The sequence below is a fragment of the Phyllobates terribilis genome, unplaced genomic scaffold (assembly GCF_046119375.1).
Source record: "Phyllobates terribilis strain yellow unplaced genomic scaffold, ASM4611937v1 Scaffold_3__8_contigs__length_932513732, whole genome shotgun sequence".
Lineage (NCBI taxonomy): Eukaryota > Metazoa > Chordata > Amphibia > Anura > Dendrobatidae > Phyllobates > Phyllobates terribilis.
Window position 1 is genome coordinate 6,398,081 of NW_027362763.1, and position 20,688 is coordinate 6,418,768.

The 20,688-nt window shown below is 45.6% G+C and overlaps 1 long non-coding RNA gene across 1 annotated transcript in view; it reads right to left on the reverse strand.

Annotated features, from left to right (window-relative positions):
* LOC141257890 (uncharacterized) overlaps positions 1–20,426 on the reverse strand; it is a 35,113-nt gene extending 14,687 nt beyond the window's left edge. The window contains exon 1 of the long non-coding RNA XR_012318114.1: positions 20,129–20,426. This is a non-coding gene — a long non-coding RNA (uncharacterized lncRNA). The remainder of the gene's footprint in view (positions 1–20,128) is intronic.
* Between the last annotated feature and the right edge of the window lie 262 nt (positions 20,427–20,688).

Consider the following 20,688-nt stretch of genomic DNA (forward strand, 5'->3'; position numbering starts at 1 on the left):
GATAAATACCCGGTTCTGCCGTCTAGTGGTAGAGGAACAAATGAACTCCCCGGACAGGGAGAAAGAGCTCACCCTCAGCTTTTGCCATGGAAGCAGTCACAATTTCCACCCCGGAAGCGGCAGGAGCCATAAAGCTGATGAGTCACAGAGCGAACTAATGTAAAATAATTACCCGGTTGGGTGTTATTATAGAAAGTTGTAAGCAAATAACTGTGTAGTATCCGGTTAAGCAAGAAAGGATGCTGTGGTTGTGGACGTTGAACAGCCCAAACTTTTATTGTATCAAGTTGGCACTTCTTAATGTGCTTCTTGTTGGTTTTATAGGCCATTGAACAAAAACCCGTTTGGCATGGTCGAACACGTGGTCCAACGTGTGGATCATCTATGCCCTGCAGCCACACCCAGGGCCTATGTTGGGGGTTTTAGAACGGGTCCCCCATATTCCACTTAAAACAGTGAGATGGACACCCTGAAAGGGATCTCACTGGAGCCTACTGAACTTGTTTGACAAACTGTTATTTAAAGTGATCTTATATTACCATACGATGCAAGAATTTATTGCTACCCTTCCCTTTCCATTTCAATACAGCAGGACACCACATCTCCCAACTGAAGTTTCAGGTCTTAGAGCAGGTACTTGCGCCACGGATGGGTGGCGATCGTATACGCCTTCTGAAGCGTCGAGAGGCGTATTGGATACTTGAACTCCAATCTCTCGCCCCTAAAGGTCTGAATAGAGACTATGACTTGTTTTCCTTTATTTAATCGTGATTTTCCCGCCCTTTACCCCTTTAGTTACTACATTAGAAGCCTGAACTTTCATATTCAAATTTTTCAGTTTACTTGCAGAGTGCCCTTGATTCTGATAATACGCAAGATGTGCTACAATAATATTTGACTGTGTAAATTTTAGAGATTTGCTTGGTCTTGATTACTCATTTTGTGTTGCAGATAACGTGTTAATCTCTACCATGAACTGTGGGACACTCACTATGGATCTGTCACTTTGCCATTACACAAAAAATCCATCTCACAGCCATTGGAACGCACACCCTTGGCGACAGATCGCGCACTTCCGGGACCTTGGAACGCAGACTGTCACATGACATAGATCCACCTCCTTTTAGGCCTGTGGAACTCACACGAGCACGCACTTCCGGGACAATGGAACGCACGCCCAGAACCCCGAGGACTTCCTGGTACGCTCGAGCCACGCGTCACATCCGGTGACGTCACGGCCGGATGGACCTATCCACACCGCATTGCTTCACAATTAACCCACCAATGAGGTACCATTTCCTATGTTAGGACGCCACCCCTACCATCAGGCATCTCACATTATTGGCCCACACGTTCATTAGTCCCACCCTCTTATGCATTTAAACAGTGCAGAGGCATGACACACAATGGGACCATACTGAACCAGCGGTGGATACCGCGTTCTAGAGTCAGGACCCCAACACACGGCATCACAGGTATTTGCTTTCCAGCACTATCTCCTTGACTATTGATTGTCAGACCACCATTATTATCTAATTGGGCTATTCACATATACCCATAGGTTACTGATGTACGTCCTTAGAGGCACACCGCCCATTCTCTGCCTACACACTCAATTCTGAGCAGTCCGGTATGTCTCTTTTATAACCAATATAAAGGTTGTCTCTCTGAAATGAATATGGGATATTTATGTATGACACCAATTTTTGCAATGTAATATACTTTATTTACTTTACCTTTTAATTTTGATTATGTTCTCTTCATTTTATAGACTAACACTGATGAAGGCCATATGTTTAGGCCGAAACGTTTGTTTTTGACTGCAATACATTTTTCATAAATTCATTAATTGATGATTTTGAGTGCCGAGGTTATTCTTTAAAGTATCTGGTTTTGGACCCTACTCGTGCACCTATCCAGTAGTGCGGCATTTTTTTCTTTAGTGAACAGTCAGGGAGACACTATTGCTGTTTTTTTATGTAAAAAAGGCCAAAAGCTGGATAATTCAGAGATTTGAACTGTGGAACTGAAAAAACACAGTTCTATTTCTCTGGCCTACACCAGAATATTTTAAACAGATATATTTGTGTCTGAACAGTCAAGGAGACACTATTACTGTTTTTTTTACGGAAAAAAGGCCAAAAGCTGGATAATACAGAGATTTGACCCATGGAACTGCAAAACCACAGTTCTAGTTATCTGGCCTACACCAGACTATTTTAAACAGATATATTAGTGTCTGAACAGTCACAGACACACTAATTTTTTTTTTTTTTTGGGTGGGGGGGTGGGGGGGATACCAAAAAGTTAATAAGACGCGTAATTGTACAGTCTGACTGAGGAAAAAAAAATACAGGATTTAGATGAAAAAAAAAAGGATTTTTCCTGGCCCCTGAGACCGGGGGATAAGTCTAGTAATTTGACCAGCAGGAGCACACAGGACTGTAATGCAGCATTTGCTGGTAGTCTCCTATACAGCCTGCCTGCCTGCCTGCCTGATATCTGGGATGGATATTATTCCTGAGAAGGACTGTTTGTTTGATTTGGCAGCCTTTACAGACCCTACACTAACTATTTCGCACTATATATCTCTCCCAAACTCAGCAGCGCTGTCCCTACACCGTCTGATCCGGAGCGACTGTGTCCAAGATGGCGGCGCCCGGTTTTAAATATTCGAATTGACGCTGTGCAGCCAGCCAATCACTGTAATGCCCACAAACAACATGGCTGTGGCATTACAGTGACTGGCTGGCAATCCCTGCATGTTCATTGGCTCTGTAAAGAGCGCCAAACATGCAGGGCAGAGACCCGAGCTCCCGCCCGAGTAACCCGGAAATGCTCGGTGCTCGCCGAACATCCCGACTAGTGAGGTGCTCGGGCGAGTACCGAGCAGTGTCAAGCATGCTTGCTCAACACTAGTGGTTAGCACTGAAGCCTTGCTGTGCTGGGATCCTGGGTTCAAATCCCAGCAAGGACTTTGTATGTTCTCCCTGTGTTTGTGTGGGTTTCCTCCTCAGTAAAAAAGCAGCCATAGGGTGTCCAGGAACCTTCCCACACACCTTTCTTAGCTATGACTGCTTTTCGGTAGGGCTGGACGGTCCCACCAGAGAATCCTCTGGTATGCCTTGGCCTCTACATCAGGAGAGTTCATGATAGCGCTAACTTTGCAGCTGCTATGGGGCTCTTGAGCGGGGGAGAAAGGTTATCCCTCAGAATCAAATCCTCCGGTGGGCCCAATGTTTTTCAATCTGAAACTGCTTCTCAGTGGGAGTTATATTGCACCACAGCTATATTATTTAGCTCGGTGAAAGGACTGGCATAGAGAGAAACCGTATCTACTCCGGCTGTCATTTCTCCATCACCAGGTTCCGCCCATTGTCACACACACAACAATGCCTGGCTATATGTTCAGCAGTGAGAGCCACAGATCAGGCTGCTGTGTTACAGCTTTCAACAACTCTGCACTGCTGGGCGGTTTGTCACCTAAGCATTAAGCATATTATCTTCAGCACAGCCTGTTGCCGCTTGGCCAAGGCAGTGCTGCGGTGCTTTCAGCTTGTGACTGATGTGGTCATTTCAGAGATGGAGGAGGAGGTGCAGGAGCTGAACAATGTGATTACATTGAGGTTACATTGGTGACTCTGTATTTTATACTAAAGAAAGATCCTACTGTTTTTTTTTACGTTATTTTTTAAAGACAAATGCATTCACCGGGAAATGTCATTTTAACATTTTACAACCTTATTTGGCAATGTGGTGTGTGACACATCATCAGACACATCCTGCTTCATTTATGATGGAGGGACTCTGAAAGTCACAAAGCCTATTTTTATAGGGCCATCAGACGGCCCTTACTATTCTTAAAAGGCCAGCAGTTGGCCCTCACTATTGTTAGAGAGCCATCAGCCGGCTATGCTTTGTTGTTCCCATTATTAATGAGTGGGTCTCCTATACTGTTATTGAGTATGCAGTGACTGCAAGAACTGCCAAAAATTTGGATGCAACCCAATACCCCTTTGAAGAGACATAGAGGAGAGTCTCAGTAAAAAAAATGTTCCCATTATAATGGAGCGGGTCTCCTATAGTGGTAATGCCCATGCTGTGACTGTAAGGGCTGCCAAAATTTGGGAAAAACCCCACTAACAATTTAAAGACATGTTCCTATTAGAAAGGAGAGGGTCTGCTATACAGTTATTGGGTATGCAGTGAGTCCAACGGCTGACCAAATTTAGGAAAAACCCCACTAAGAATTTAAAGACACATAGAGCAGCCTCATAAAAAAATGTTCCCATTAGAAAGGAGCGGGCCTCCTATACTTGTAATGCCCATGCCCTAAGTGTATGGGCTGACAAACATTTACCCCTGAGGGGTATACATGAACATACTTTATAAAAAAAAAAAAATTATGGGCATAATAAACACCCTTTAAAAAAATTATGTGGGTGTTGCATCACAGACCACGGTCACCCTGATGATATGGTAGTGGAGGATGAGGAGAAGGAGGAGGACAAGAGCAAATAGCCAAAATCAGGAAGCGTATACCAATGTGTGGGTGTGAAAAGGTGTATGAGAATACACCTCCCAAGAAAAGACACTGGATTTGAGTTTATTTTACCCTGCTATCATTCGGTGGGGTTGAGAAGTCTGGCCCAATCCAGCCCTTGTGCATTTTTATAAGAGTCAGCCTGTCAGCATTGTCAGTTGACAGGCGGATGCGATTATCAGTTATAATTCCACCAGAGGCACTAAAAACCCACTCTGATAAAATGCTGGCGGCAGGGCAGGCCAGGACCTCCAAGGCGGAGAGAGCCAGTTCATTCCACGTATCTAGCTTGGATACCCAATAATTATGCGGCACAGAGGAATCATGAAGGACGTTGGTACGGTCAGCAAGGTACTCTCTCAGCATCTTCCCAAACTTTGCACTCCTTGTGAGAGTACCCCGCGCCTCAGGGCCTTTGCGATGGCAGGGTCTGAGAAAACTGTCCCAGAACTTTGACAGTGTTCCCCTGCCTCTGCTGGATTGCATTTGTGTCTCTCTCGCCTGTACTCCTTGGTTGTCCAAGGAAGTGTGCCCTCTGCCGCCAGCATTTTCAGATGGGAATTTTTTTAATAGTACAGCAACAAGGGCCTTCTGGTACTGCCCCATTTTTGTAGACCTGTCCACCTCAGGAATAAGAGATATAAAGTTCTTCTTGTAGCGGGGGTCTAGAAGTGTCATCAACCAGTAATGACTGTCACCCAAAATTTTGATAATGCGAGGGTCATGGGAAAGGCAGCATAACATAAACTCAGCCATTCGTGCCAGACTACTAACAGGCAAGACTTCCGTGTCCTCACCAAGGGGATGACTAACCATGCTCTCCTCTTCCTCCTCCTCCTCTCTGTCCTCTGGCCATCCAGAAAAGACAGTATGACAGTTGTGCAGGTAGTACCATCTATAGCGCATGAAACTAGCTCTTGTTCTTCCTCCTCCTCTTCCTCATTGTCACCCAATCCACTTTGGGATGAGATGAGGCTGGGCTGTGTGTAATCACCCTGTATGGTTCCTTGCTTCATCCCATCATGCTCTTCCTGCAATGCCTCCTCTTTGATTGTGAGCAGAGAGTGTTTCAGAAGACAGAGAAGGGGGATGGTGATGCTAATTATGGCGTCATCGCCGCTCACCATCTTGGTGGAGTCCTCAAAGTTTTGGAGGACGGTACATATGTCTGACATCCATGTCCGCTCCTGAGGTCTTATGTGTGGAGTCTGAACTGAATAGCGATGGCCTTGTTGATGCTGGTACTCAACAACTGCCCTCCTCTGCTCACAAATCCTTCCCAACATCTGCAGTGTAGAGTTCCAACGCGTGGGGACATCACATACCAGTCTGTGAGCCGGAAGCTGCATACGCTGCTGAAACACTACAAGGCCGGCGGAAGCTGTAGGTGACTTTCTAAAATGGATACACAGGCGGCGTACTTTAACAAGCATATCCTGCAGCTCCATGTAGGATTTGAGAAACCGCTGAACAACGAGGTTAAGCACATTGGCCAGGCACGGTACGTGTGTGAGCTGGCTTCGCCTCAGACCTTCCACCAGGTTCCGGCTATTGTCACACACGACCATGCCTGGCTGTAGGTTCAGCGGTGTGAGCCACAGATCTGCCTGCTGTTCACAACTCTTCAGCATTGTGCGGTTTGTCACCTAAGCATATTAGCTTCAGCACAGCCTGTTGCCGCTTAGCCGAGGCAGTGCTGCAGTGCTTCCAGCTTGTGACTGATGTGGTCATTTCGGAGATGGAGGCTGAAGAGGAGGAGGAGGCTGAGGAGGATGAGGTGCAGGAGCTGTAGACTGTGGGGGCAACCCTGATTGATCTAGGGCCCGCAATCCTTGGTGTCAGGAGAACGTGTTCCGTCTCAAGGTCCGACTGGGTCCCGGCTTCCACTATGTTAACCCAGTGTGCCGTCAGCGAGATGTAACGTCCCTGCCCACAAGCACTTGCCCACGTGTCCGTGGTTAGGTGGACTTTCCCGGTAACTGCGTTGTTGAGGGCACGGCTAATGTTTTGGGACACGTGCTTGTGTAATGCGGGGACGGCACACCGGGAGAAATAGAGGCAGCTGGGGACCAAATACCGAGGAATGGCCGCCGCCATCAGGTTGCGGAATGCTTCCGTCTCCACGAGCCTAAAAGGCAACATTTCTAGCGCAAGCAGTCGCGAAATGTGGGAATTTAGTAGTGTGGCCTGTGGGGCGTTGGTTGCGTATTTGCGCTTGCATTCCAAGGACTGGGCTATGGACAACTGAATGCTGCGCTGGGACAAGGACCTGGACGTGCTTCCTGATGCTGCTACTTGAGAGTGTGCAATGACAGGTGCAGGGCAGGAAGCATCTTCGCATGCACCATGGACAGGGGATTGGCTTGCATGCACAACAGCGGAAGAAGTAGTGGTGCCACATGCAGACACTGTTCCTGGACACTGGGGTTTGGCCCACAAAGTCGGGTGCTTTGCTGCCATGTGCCTGATCATGCTGGTGGTGGTCAGGCTGGTCGTTTTGCCACCCTGCTGATGCTGGCCTGGCAGGTGGTGCAAATAGCCTTTTTGGGGTTATTGGCAGAGTCTTTAAAAAACAACCAGACACGGGAAGACCTAACAGTTGTACTGGCAACTTCCTTCGTGTTGGTGTTACAGGGAATGGTTGCCTGCCTTCTTTCTGCGGCTACCACACTGCTTCTTCCAGTCTGTTGGCGTGCTCTGCCTCCCCCCCCCTGTGTTTTGCTGTCCTCACTCTGCATGTCCTCCTGCCAGGTTGGGTCATTTACTATATCATCCACCACCTCGTCTTCCATTTCCGCACACTGGTCCTCCTCCTGACTTTCTGGCAATTGTGTCTCATCATCGTCCACCTCTTGTGACACTTTCCCACCATCGCCTTTGTGTGACCATGGCTGCTCAAATATTTGGGCATCGCTACATGCGATCTCCTCTTCCCCGCTTCAAGTGGACCGGGCGAGAGGCCCAAATCTATAAATGGAAAAGTGAACAGCTCTTCGGAGTGTCCAAGTGTGGGATCAGTTGTCTCTGTGCATTCGGCATGGTGGGAGAAAGGAGGTTCAGGGTGAGGAATATGCAGTCTAGACTCACGGCTACTGAAACTTGACCGTGTGGAAGACAAGGTGGTGGTGGCTAAGTGACTGGAAGCATTATCTGCTATCCAACCAACAACCTTTTGACACTGGTCTGGGTTCAATAGTGGTGTGCTGCGGTCCCCTATTAATTGGGACAGGAAGGTCGAGCGAGAAGATGTGGGTGTTTGTTGTGGCACAATTTCAGCTTGCCCACGGCCTCGGCCTCTGCATGCACAATCATCACCATCATGTCTAGTTCCCCGTCCCTTGCCCATTTTAAATGGAAGGACAGTATCTCCCACGCTCACTAAAAATGACTGAGTTTGGAGCGAATTATATGTGATCCGTGTGGCAGAGAAAATACAGCTTTAAATACCTGGCCTGTAGGTAACTATTTTGAACAGCAAACTGGTGTCAATTGCTTCACTGACACGCTGAATTTTTTTTTAATGGAGGCCAGAAATGGCAGTATTTTCAGCGCAATTATATGTGATCCGTGTGACGGACAAACCACAGTTTTAAATAGATGGATTTTTAGCGCTGTAATATGGAAAGGACCTGGCTGTATTCTGCAGTGCCAACAAGCAAATGGAGCAGAAAAATGTTGTTCTCTGGATTGCTTTTTAAGCAAATAATGAGGATTAAGATCCAAAAAAATTATTCCTGGCCCCTGAGACCTGGGCCTATGTCTAGAAATATCTAACAGCAGCAGCAGACAGAACTGGAATGGAGCCTCTTGTGCTATATACACTGCAGTCTGCTATATACACTGCCTGCCTATATACACTGCCTGCCTGATATCTCTGCAGATGGATTAGTCCTCAGAAGGACTGTTTGTTGAGATGGATATGTGTCTCTAATATAGTCTGTATACCTACACTAACTAGAAACAAGCAATTCTCTCCCTGACACAGCAGCAGCTCTCCCTACACTGTCTGATTCCGGAGTGACTGTGACGAGCATGGTGGCGCCAGGTCTTATATACACCTGATGACGCTGTGCGGCCAGCCAATCACTGTAATGACACAACCAACATGGCTACGGCATTACAGTGAGTGGCAGGCAATCCCTGCATGTTCATTGGCTCTCTAAACAGCGCCAAACATGCAGGGAGAAGACCCGAGCTCCCCCCGTGCAACCCGGAAATACTCAGCGAGTGCCGAGCATCTCGAGCACTGAGATGCTCGGGCAAGCACCGAGCAGTAGCGAACATGCTCGCTTATCACTAATTATTACACATCATTTATGGATATCTATGGTGATGTCTTTCCTTTGTGGATTGGATGGATTGTTACCGACATCTGGTGAGAATTTCATGTCAATAGCAGCTTTACAAATAGATTTACTTAGAGAATTGGTGACGTGTTCAATACTTATTTCACCGCTGTATATAAAAGATGGAGGATAAAAGTCCACAGTATTACAAAAAAATAATTGCTGCCGGACTCCAGCATGAGAGGCTCAATGGAGAACTTGTGTTCCTCTGGACTTTGCAGCGTTGCCTATATTATTTTATATACATACTAGCTATTGAACCCGTTCTACGCCCGGGTGGCGAGCATTTTTATTGGTATATGGTCTCCCATGCTGGTATGTGCTACCCCCCTCCTTGTATTTGTGCTGCCCCCATCCTGTCCCCACCATCCAATCCTGGTATGCGTGGCACCCCTCACCCCCAATCCTGGTATGCGTGGCACCCCTCACCCCCAATCCTGGTATGCGTGGCACCCCTCACCCCCAATCCTGGTATGCGTGGCACCCCTCACCCCCAATCCTGGTAAACGTGGCACCCCTGATCCCTATCCTGGTGTGTATGGTATCCCTCATCCTGGTATGCATGGCACCGTATCCCTCACGCCCAATCCTGGTATGCGTGGCACCCCTCACCCCCAATCCCGGTATGCGTGGCACCTCACCCCCAATCCCGGTATGCGTGGCACCCTTCACCCCCAATCCCGGTATGCGTGGCACCCCTCACCCCCAATCTCGGTATGCGTGGCACCCCTCATCCCTATCCTGGTGTGTATGGTATCCCTCATCCTGGTATGCATGGCACCCCATCCCTCATCCCCAATCCCGGTATGCGTGGCACCCCTCACCCCCAATCCCGGTATGCGTGGCACCCCTTACCCCCAATCCCGGTATGCGTGGCACCCCTCACCCCCAATCCCGGTATGCATGGCACTCCTCACCCCCAATCCCGGTATGCATGACACCCCTCATCCCCAATCCTTGTATGTGTGGCACCCCTCATCCCCAATCCCGGTATGCGTGGCACCCCTCATCTCCAATCCTTGTATGTGTGGCACCCCTCATCCCCAATCCTGGTATGCATGACACCCCTCATCCCCAATCCTTGTATGTGTGGCACCCCTCATCCCCAATCTTGGTATGCATGGCCCCCTCATCCCCAATCCTGGTATGCGTGGCACCCCTCATCCCCAATCCTTGTATGTGTGGCACCCCTCATCCCCAATCCCGGTATGTGTGGCACCCCTCATCCCCAATCCCAGTATGTGTGACACCCCTCATGCCCAATCCCAGTATGCGTGGCACCCCTCACCCTCAATCCTGGTATGCGTGGTACCCCTCACCCCCCAATCCTGGTATGCGTGGTACCCCTCACCCCCCAATCCTGGTATGTGTGGCACCCCTCATCCTGGTATGCGTAGTACCCCTCACCACCCAATCCTGGTATGCGTGGTACCCCTCATCCCCAATCCTGGTATGCGTGGTACCCCTCATCCCCAATCCTGGTATGTGTGGTACCCCTCACCCCCCAATTCTGGTATGTGTGGTACCCCTCACCCCCCAATCCTGGTATGCGTGGAACCCCTCACCCCCAATCCTTGTATGTGTGGCACCCCTCACCCCCCAATCCTGATATATGCATGGTCCCCTCACCCCACAATCCTGTTATGTGTGGCCCCCTCATCCCTTTCACACTGTACACACATACAAAAAAATTAAACAGTTATACTCACCTTTCTTCTCTGTGCTCCAGCGCTGCTGCGTCCACTTCTGCCGGAGGCCGGGGGAGGAGTGCGGCGCTGGAGCACCGCACTGTCCGGCGCCATTTTGCTGAAGACACACTGTAAATGTGTCTTCAGTAAAATGGCGCCGGATAGCGCAATGCGCACGCGTCGATCCGACGCCTTCACTCCGCCCCCGGTCTCCAGCGAAGAGAGGCGCCGCGGCAACACTCCTCCCGGTCAGGTAAGTCTCTAAGTATGGCGCCGGAGATCGCGGTGTGCGTTCAGTGTCTACGCATACCGCGATCTCCAGCGCCATATACTCCTCTTACCTGTAAAGGCTGGATGAGTGCTTCTGTCTGGAGACAGACTGCGCGTGGCACATGCGCAGTCTATTGAGGCTTCAAACAGAGGAACGCATCCCCGGTAATATTATAGATATACCTTAATTAGTCCTTATATTCCTGAAGACCTTACTGTATAAGTGTCCTCCTCCCTACACCCAAGGAACTTAGCATCTGTCATATGTACATGTTCATGGCCGCACACCCTCACCAGCCACTCATTGTATAGCGACATTCCTCATCAACACCAGGTCACATGTGTGCAACAAAGAAAGCTGCAATAATAATGACAAAGCATCTGGAAAGGAGGCAACATGTATGGACGCTATGTGCACATCTGCAGTTCTTTGTTTTATAAATAGAATATTACATGAATTTCTGCGTGTGTATGCTATATACATACACACATACTGTATATACTTACATACACACATACTGTACATACACACATACTGTACATACTTACATACACACATACTGTACATACACACATACTGTATATACTTACATACACACATACTGTACATACACACATACTGTACATACTTACATACACACATACTGTACATACTTACATACACACATACTGTACATACACACATACTGTACATACTTACATACACACATACTGTACATACTTACATACACACATACTGTACATACACACATACTGTATATACTTACATACACACATACTGTACATACACACATACTGTACATACTTACATACACACATACTGTACATACACACATACTGTACATACTTACATACACACATACTGTACATACACACATACTGTACATACTTACATACACACATACTGTACATACTTACATACACACATACTGTACATACACACATACTGTACATACTTACATACTGTACATACAAACATACTGTACATACTTACATACACACATACTGTACATACTTACATACACACATACTGTACATACACACATACTGTACATACTTACATACACACATACTGTACATACACACATACTGTACATACTTACATACTGTACATACACACATACTGTACATACTTACATACTGTACATACACACATACTGTACATACTTACATACACACATACTGTACATACACACATACTGTACATACTTACATACACACATACTGTACATACTTACATACACACATACTGTACATACACACATACTGTACATACTTACATACTGTACATACACACATACTGTACATACTTACATACACACATACTGTACATACTTACATACACACATACTGTACATGCACACATACTGTACATACTTACATACACACATACTGTACATACACACATACTGTACATACTTACATACACACATACTGTACATACACACATACTGTACATACTTACATACACACATACTGTACATACACACATACTGTATATACTTACATACACACATACACACATACTGTACATACTTACATACACACATACTGTACATACTTACATACACACATACTGTACATACACACATACTGTACATACTTACATACACACATACTGTACATACACACATACTGTATATACTTACATACACACATACTGTACATACACACATACTGTACATACTTACATACACACATACTGTACATACTTACATACACACATACTGTACATACACACATACTGTACATACTTACATACTGTACATACAAACATACTGTACATACTTACATACACACATACTGTACATACTTACATACACACATACTGTACATACACACATACTGTACATACTTACATACACACATACTGTACATACACACATACTGTACATACTTACATACTGTACATACACACATACTGTACATACACACATACTGTACATACACACATACTGTACATACTTACATACACACATACTGTACATACACACATACTGTACATACTTACATACACACATACTGTACATACTTACATACACACATACTGTACATACACACATACTGTACATACTTACATACTGTACATACACACATACTGTACATACTTACATACACACATACTGTACATACTTACATACACACATACTGTACATGCACACATACTGTACATACTTACATACACACATACTGTACATACACACATACTGTACATACTTACATACACACATACTGTACATACACACATACTGTACATACTTACATACACACATACTGTACATACACACATACTGTATATACTTACATACACACATACTGTACATACACACATACTGTACATACTTACATACACACATACTGTACATACTTACATACACACATACTGTACATACACACATACTGTACATACTTACATACTGTACATACACACATACTGTACATACTTACATACACACATACTGTACATACACACATACTGTACATACTTACATACTGTACATACACACATACTGTACATACTTACATACACACATACTGTACATACACACATACTGTACATACTTACATACACACATACTGTACATACTTACATACACACATACTGTACATACACACATACTGTACATACTTACATACTGTACATACACACATACTGTACATACTTACATACACACATACTGTACATACTTACATACACACATACTGTACATACACACATACTGTACATACTTACATACACACATACTGTACATACTTACATGCACACATACTGTACATGCACACATACTGTACATACTTACATACACACATACTGTACATACACACATACTGTACATACTTACATACACACATACTGTACATACACACATACTGTACATACTTACATACACACATACTGTACATACTTACATACACACATACTGTACATACACACATACTGTACATACTTACATACACACATACTGTACATACACACATACTGTACATACTTACATACTTACATACACACATACTGTACATACTTACATACACACATACTGTACATACACACATACTGTACATACTTACATACTGTACATACACACATACTGTACATACTTACATACACACATACTGTACATACTTACATACACACATACTGTACATACACACATACTGTACATACTTACATACTGTACATACACACATACTGTGCATACTTACATACACACATACTGTACATACTTACATACACACATACTGTACATACACACATACTGTACATACTTACATACTTACATACACACATACTGTACATACTTACATACACACATACTGTACATACACACATACATACAGTATATACAGAAAAACAAAGAAAAATAGCAGCGCCTCTGTTGGGTGCAATACTCCTAAGAAAACCAACTTGTGTCCAATAATGTATACATCAAGGAATCCAGGGAAGAAGATGAGAAAAGTGAAATATATTCACCAAAACCGATGCACTCCTCAATATTGATGGGCTCAGCTCAGCCAGTGGTTAGTGATGATGATGTCGGGGGACATAACCTCGCAGACATCCATGTTGGATTTCAAGCTGTGAATATTTTGTTCTAGGAGTAATAAGACGCCAGAGGAGTCAGGTAGAGTCTCTCTGATAGAGGACACAGGAGCTCTCAGCGGAGCAAGCGTCCCATGTATGTGAAAGTTGGGAGACATAACTGTCAGTCAAACTATCGTTTGTACAATAACTCCCTGTGTGTATTGGGGCTTAATGTTCACAAAAAGAAGTCTTCTTGGCTCATTTTATTACTCTTGTAATGAGATGTTAGCCTGACCACAGGTAGAGGAGCTATTAAGTGATAGACATCAGCAACAGCACTAAGAGCAAATCAGAGTCAGCAAAAAACATTCTGTGATACAGTATTATCACTAATAGTGAATGACTACATGGCCCCCACCTAGAGGTACAGATGAATGCGATGGTGGAACAGGGTGCTGTCGGCTGTGAGCGTCCTTTTACTGTGTGTGAGGGCCATCATATTGTGCAAGGGCCATCATACTGTGCAAGGGCCATCACACTGTGCAAGGGCCATCATACTGTATGAGGGCCATCATACTGTGCAAGGGCCATCATACTGTGTGAGGGCCATCATACTGTGCAAGGGCCATCATACTGTGGGAGTGCCATCATATTGTGCAAGGGCCATCATAATGTGCAAGGGCCATCATAATGTGCAAGGGCCATCATATTGTGCAAGGGCCATCACACTGTGTGAGGGCCATCATACTATGCAAGGGACATCATACTATGAGAGTGCCATCATATTGTGCCAGGGCCATCATACTGTGCAAGGGCCATCATACTGTGCAAGGGCCATCATACTGTATGAGGGCCATCATACTGTGCAAGGGCCATCATACTGTGTGAGGGCCATCATACTGTGCAAGGGCCATCATACTGTGGGAGTGCCATCATATTGTGCAAGGGCCATCATAATGTGCAAGGGCCATCACACTGTGTGAGGGCCATCATACTATGCAAGGGACATCATACTATGAGAGTGCCATCATATTGTGCAAGGGCCATCATACTGTGGGAGTGCCATCATATTGTGCGAGGGCCATCATATTGTGCGAGGGCCATCATACTGTGCGAGGGCCATCATACTGTATGAGGGCCAGCATACTGTGCGAGGGCCATTATACTGTGTGAGGGCCATCATACTATGCAAGGGCAATCATATTGTGTGAGGGCCATCATACTGTGTGAGGGACTCATACTATGTGGGGGCCATCATACTATATGAGGGCCATAATACTATACGAGGACCAACATACTTTGAGAGGGCCATCATATTATGCGAGGGCCAACATACTATGTGAGGGCCATCATACTATGCGAGGGCCACCATACTGTGTGAGGGCCATCATACTATGTAAGGACCATCATACTGTGTGAGGGCCATCATACTATATGAGGGCCATAATACTATATGAGTACCACCATACTGTGTGAGGGCCATCATACTATGCAAGGGCCACCATACTGTGTGAGGGCCATCATACTATGCAATAGCCATCATACTGTATGAGGGCCACAATACTCTATGAGGGCCATAATACTATGCGAGGGCCAACATACTGTGTGAGGGCCATCATACTATGCAATGGCTATCATACTGTATGAGGGCCATAATACTATATGAGGGCCATAATACTTTATGAGGACCACCATACTGTGTGAGGGCCATCATATTTTGCGAGGGCCACCATACTTTGTGAGGGCCATCATACTATGCAATGGCCATCATACTGTATGAGGGCCACAATACTATATGAGGACCAACATACTATGCAAGGGCCACCATACTGTGTGAGGGCCATCATACTATGCAAGGGCCACCATACTGTGTGAGGGCCATCATATTATGCAAGGGCCATCATACTGTATGAGGGCCACAATACTATATGAGGACCAACATACTATGCAAGGGCCACCATACTGTGTGAGGGCCATCATACTATGCAAGGGCCATCATACTGTATGAGGGCCAGCGTACTGTGCGAGGGCCATAATACTATGCAAGGGCCACCATACTGTGTGAGGGCCAGCATACTGTGTGAGGGCCATCATACTATGCAATAGCCATCATACTGTATGAGGGCCACAATACTCTATGAGGGCCATAATACTATACGAGGGCCAACATACTGTGCGAGGGTCAACATACTGTGTGAGGGCCATCATACTATGCAAGGGCCATCATACTGTGTGAGGGCCATCATACTATGCAAGGGCCATTATACTGTGTGAGGGCCATCATACTATGCAAGGGCCATCATACTGTGTGAGGGCCATCATACTATGCAAGGGCCATTATACTGTGTGAGGGCCATCATACTATGCAAGGGCCACCATACTGTGTGAGGGCCAGCATACTGTGCAAGGGCCATCATACTATGCGAGGGCCAACATACTGTGTGAGGGCCATCATACTATGCAAGGACCATCATACTGTGTGAGGGCCATCATACTATGCAAGGGCCATCATACTGTGTGAGGGCCATCATACTATGCAAGGGCCAGCATACTGTGTGAGGGCCATAATACTATGCAAGGGCCATCATACTGTGTGAGGGCCATCATACTATGCAATAGCCATCATACTGTATGAGGGCAACAATACTCTATGAGGGCCATAATACTATACGAGGGCCAACATACTGTGCGAGGGTTAACATACTGTGTGAGGGCCATTATACTGTGTGAGGGCCATCATACTATGCAAGGGCCATTATACTGTGTGAGGGCCATCATACTATGCAAGGGCCACCATACTGTGTGAGGGCCAGCATACTGTGCAAGGGCCATCATACTAGGCGAGGGCCAACATACTGTGTGAGGGCCATCATACTATGCAAGGGCCATCATACTGTGTGAGGGCCATCATACTATGCAAGGGCCATCATACTGTGTGAGGGCCATTATACTATGCAAGGGCCAGCATACTGTGTGAGGGCAACAATACTCTATGAGGGCCATAATACTATACGAGGGCCAACATACTGTGCGAGGGCCATCATACTGTGTGAGGGCCATCATATAATGCAAGGGCCATTATACTGTGTGAGGGCCGTCATACTATGCAAGGGCCACCATACTGTGTGAGGGCCAGCATACTGTACAAGGGCCATCATACTATGCGAGGGCCATCATACTATGCAAGGGCCATCATACTGTGTGAGGGCCATCATACTATGCAAGGGCCACCATACTGTGTGAGGGCCACCATACTATGCAAGGGCCATCATACTGTGTGAGGGCCATCATACTATGCAAGGGCCACCATACTGTGTGAGGGCCACCATACTATGCAATAGCCATCATACTGTATGAGGGCCACAATACTCTATGAGGGCCATAATACTATACGAGGGCCAACATACTGTGTGAGGGCCATCATACTATGCAAGGGCCAACATACTGTGTGCGTTACATGCATTTTTATCTAGTTTTTGACGCTGCGTGTTTTGTCTCTTGTTCGTATGTCATGTTTTAAATAAAGATGCTTTGTTTTTGATACTTCCTGGTGTTTGACTTTGCGGATTACTTGGGTTTTTATGAGTTCCGCAGCAGGTGTGTCTTTTACCTGCGGATTTTCAGCATCTAATGAAATTCTATGGAGAAAATCTGCACAGAAAACTCAGCGTACCCGCAAGAGAAGACGACATGTTGTGGATTTGAATCGCGCACTGCAGGTCAGTTTACACTGAGTAAAAAAAGAAACTCATAGGGCGCAAGATTTCTATAAATCCCATCTGCTTTGCTGGAACTGTAAGACGCTACGTTTATGACAGCAAAAATACACAGCGTCTAAAACTTATTATGGGCGCACAGCCTAAAAGTTAGGAGGTACACTGTTCTGTGATTGCACATATATGCCGTGACACATTAAATACTGCGATATATATCTTCTTATATTCTATAACCTATCCTCGCTTTACTCTTCTCCCCTTCTTTATTCATGACTTGTCTGGTAAGCTCCTTGGTTTTCAGCTTTATCCCTGACCTGTCTGGTGGGCTCCTTGGTTTTCATCTTTATCCCTGACATGTCTGGTGGGTTCCTTGGTTTTCATCTTTATCCCTGACCTGTCTGGTGGGCTCCTTGGTTTTCATCTTTATCCCTGACCTGTCTGGTGGGCTCCTTGGTTTTCATGATGCTGTTTTATCCCTAATGTCTTCACACAAACCTCTGATGACTTCACAGAACATCTGTAGTTATCCTGAGAAGAAATCACACCCAGGTGGACGCAATGTACTAATTATGTGACTTCTGGTGGCGATTGGTCACTCAGGATTTTATATAGCGGTATCAGACTACAGGGGGCTTAATAAAAATGCACCTCACAATTATCAGATTTATATTTTCACAATAATTAGAAAACCCTGTATAATTTCCTTTACACTTCACACATACTTGCTACTTTGTGTTATTATCACATATAATCCCAATAAAATACATTTCAATTTGTGGGTGGTACAAGAAAAAATTAATAAAAATTCATGGGGTATGAAGACTTTTTCAAGACACTGTAATAAGAGTGTGTGTATGTGTATATATGACACCGCTGCTGTGTGTAATGTAGAGGAGTCAGATGCTGAGTCCTGGAGTATCAGACGCTCTCAGGATGTCCGCGCCTCATTAAACATACAAGCTGGGCCCGGGACACAGCGCAGGAGGTGACACCAGACTCCGGTTGTGTCACTGACAGGTTCTGTGTCTTTTATTACTCACAGACACAAAGAAAAGAAATGTTTACAATCCCCCCTCCTCCCGGCTGAGGACAGAGACAATGCAATATATCAGCTGTATGGTAGCATCCTAACCCATACTCACCCCAACTGTGCCCATAACATGGACCCCATAACCTGTATCAAACCATCCTAACCCATAATAATCCCAGCTGTTCCCATACCTGAACCCCATAACTTGCATAGTCCAACCTAACCCCTAACAGTTCCAACTGTCCCCATAACCTGGACCCCATAACCTATGTTGTCCAACCAAACCCATAATGACCCCAACTGTACCCATAACCTGGACCAAATAACTTGCATCATCCAACCTAATTATCTCAACTGGTCCCATAACCTGGACTCCATAACCTGCATCGTCCAACCTATCCCATAATAACCCCAAATGTTCCCATAACCCAGACCCCATAACCTGTATCGTACCATCCTAACACATAATAATCCAAACCGTACTCATAACCCAGACCTCATAACGTATATCATACCATCCTAACCCATAATATCCTATGACTACATGGAAAGTAGTATCCCTACCCCAACTATCATCATCACCATCTATGAAACCTCAACCAATTACCCTGGGCTCACGGCTCTCCTAATGCTGTAACCTGACTTCTCCTGATCCTGGACCTTCAGCTATATTGATTATCGACCCTCTTATCATCTGAAAACTTTCCTAATCCTGAATCCATCCTCTGCAGATCCTGGATCATTTCCTTTCCTGATCTCAGACCTTCTCCTGATTGTGAAGCTTCTACTCTACTGATCCTGCTGAACTCTGTCCTCTCCTCTCTTAGACCCTCACACCCTTGAGCTTCTCCTCTTCTGATCTGGGATCTTCACCTGATCCTAGATTTAATCTTGAACCTCAACCCTTTCTCCTCCTGATCCTGGACCCTTTTCTTTTCTGATTCTAGACTCATCCCAACCAGGCCCTCAGGACGGTGCCCACCCTGTGATCTCAAAGCTCAGGGACACCTACCTACAATGACGGCTCCAAAACTTCCCGAAGAGAAGAAGATAAGTCCCAGAAGCAGAAGAGGAGAGGAGCAGAACATCCTGAGCTGTGAGTCTGGGGAACAGAGAACAAAGCAGAGTTTGTAGAGCGAGAGCTGAGGACTCCAAAGAGTGAAGTGAAGCCAAGAGGGAAGCAGCTTCCTCCGGCCAGATCCACGGACAGGCCTCACCCCGGAGTCTAATGTTTCACACTGACGCTGATAAGTAGTGTATCCGGGGTATGTTTCGTCAAACTCAATCTGACAGGTGCCACGCCCCCATCAAAGAGTATCAAAGAGTTCTCCTCCTCCTCCTCCTCCTCACCGCCCCGTCCCCTTCCTCATCAGCTCTTCTGTTGTATCTTGTTCAGCATTTTATATGAGTTTCGATGTTGCTATCAGATTATTTACTCTTATTTGATGGTGTGATTCTCATTTTATATGAGTTTTATATCCAAAAACAGTTTATTTATTCTTGTTTGACAGTGTGATTCTTATTGCTCGGGCATATATTTTATTATTTTATAGGTTTGTAAAAAAAAAAAAA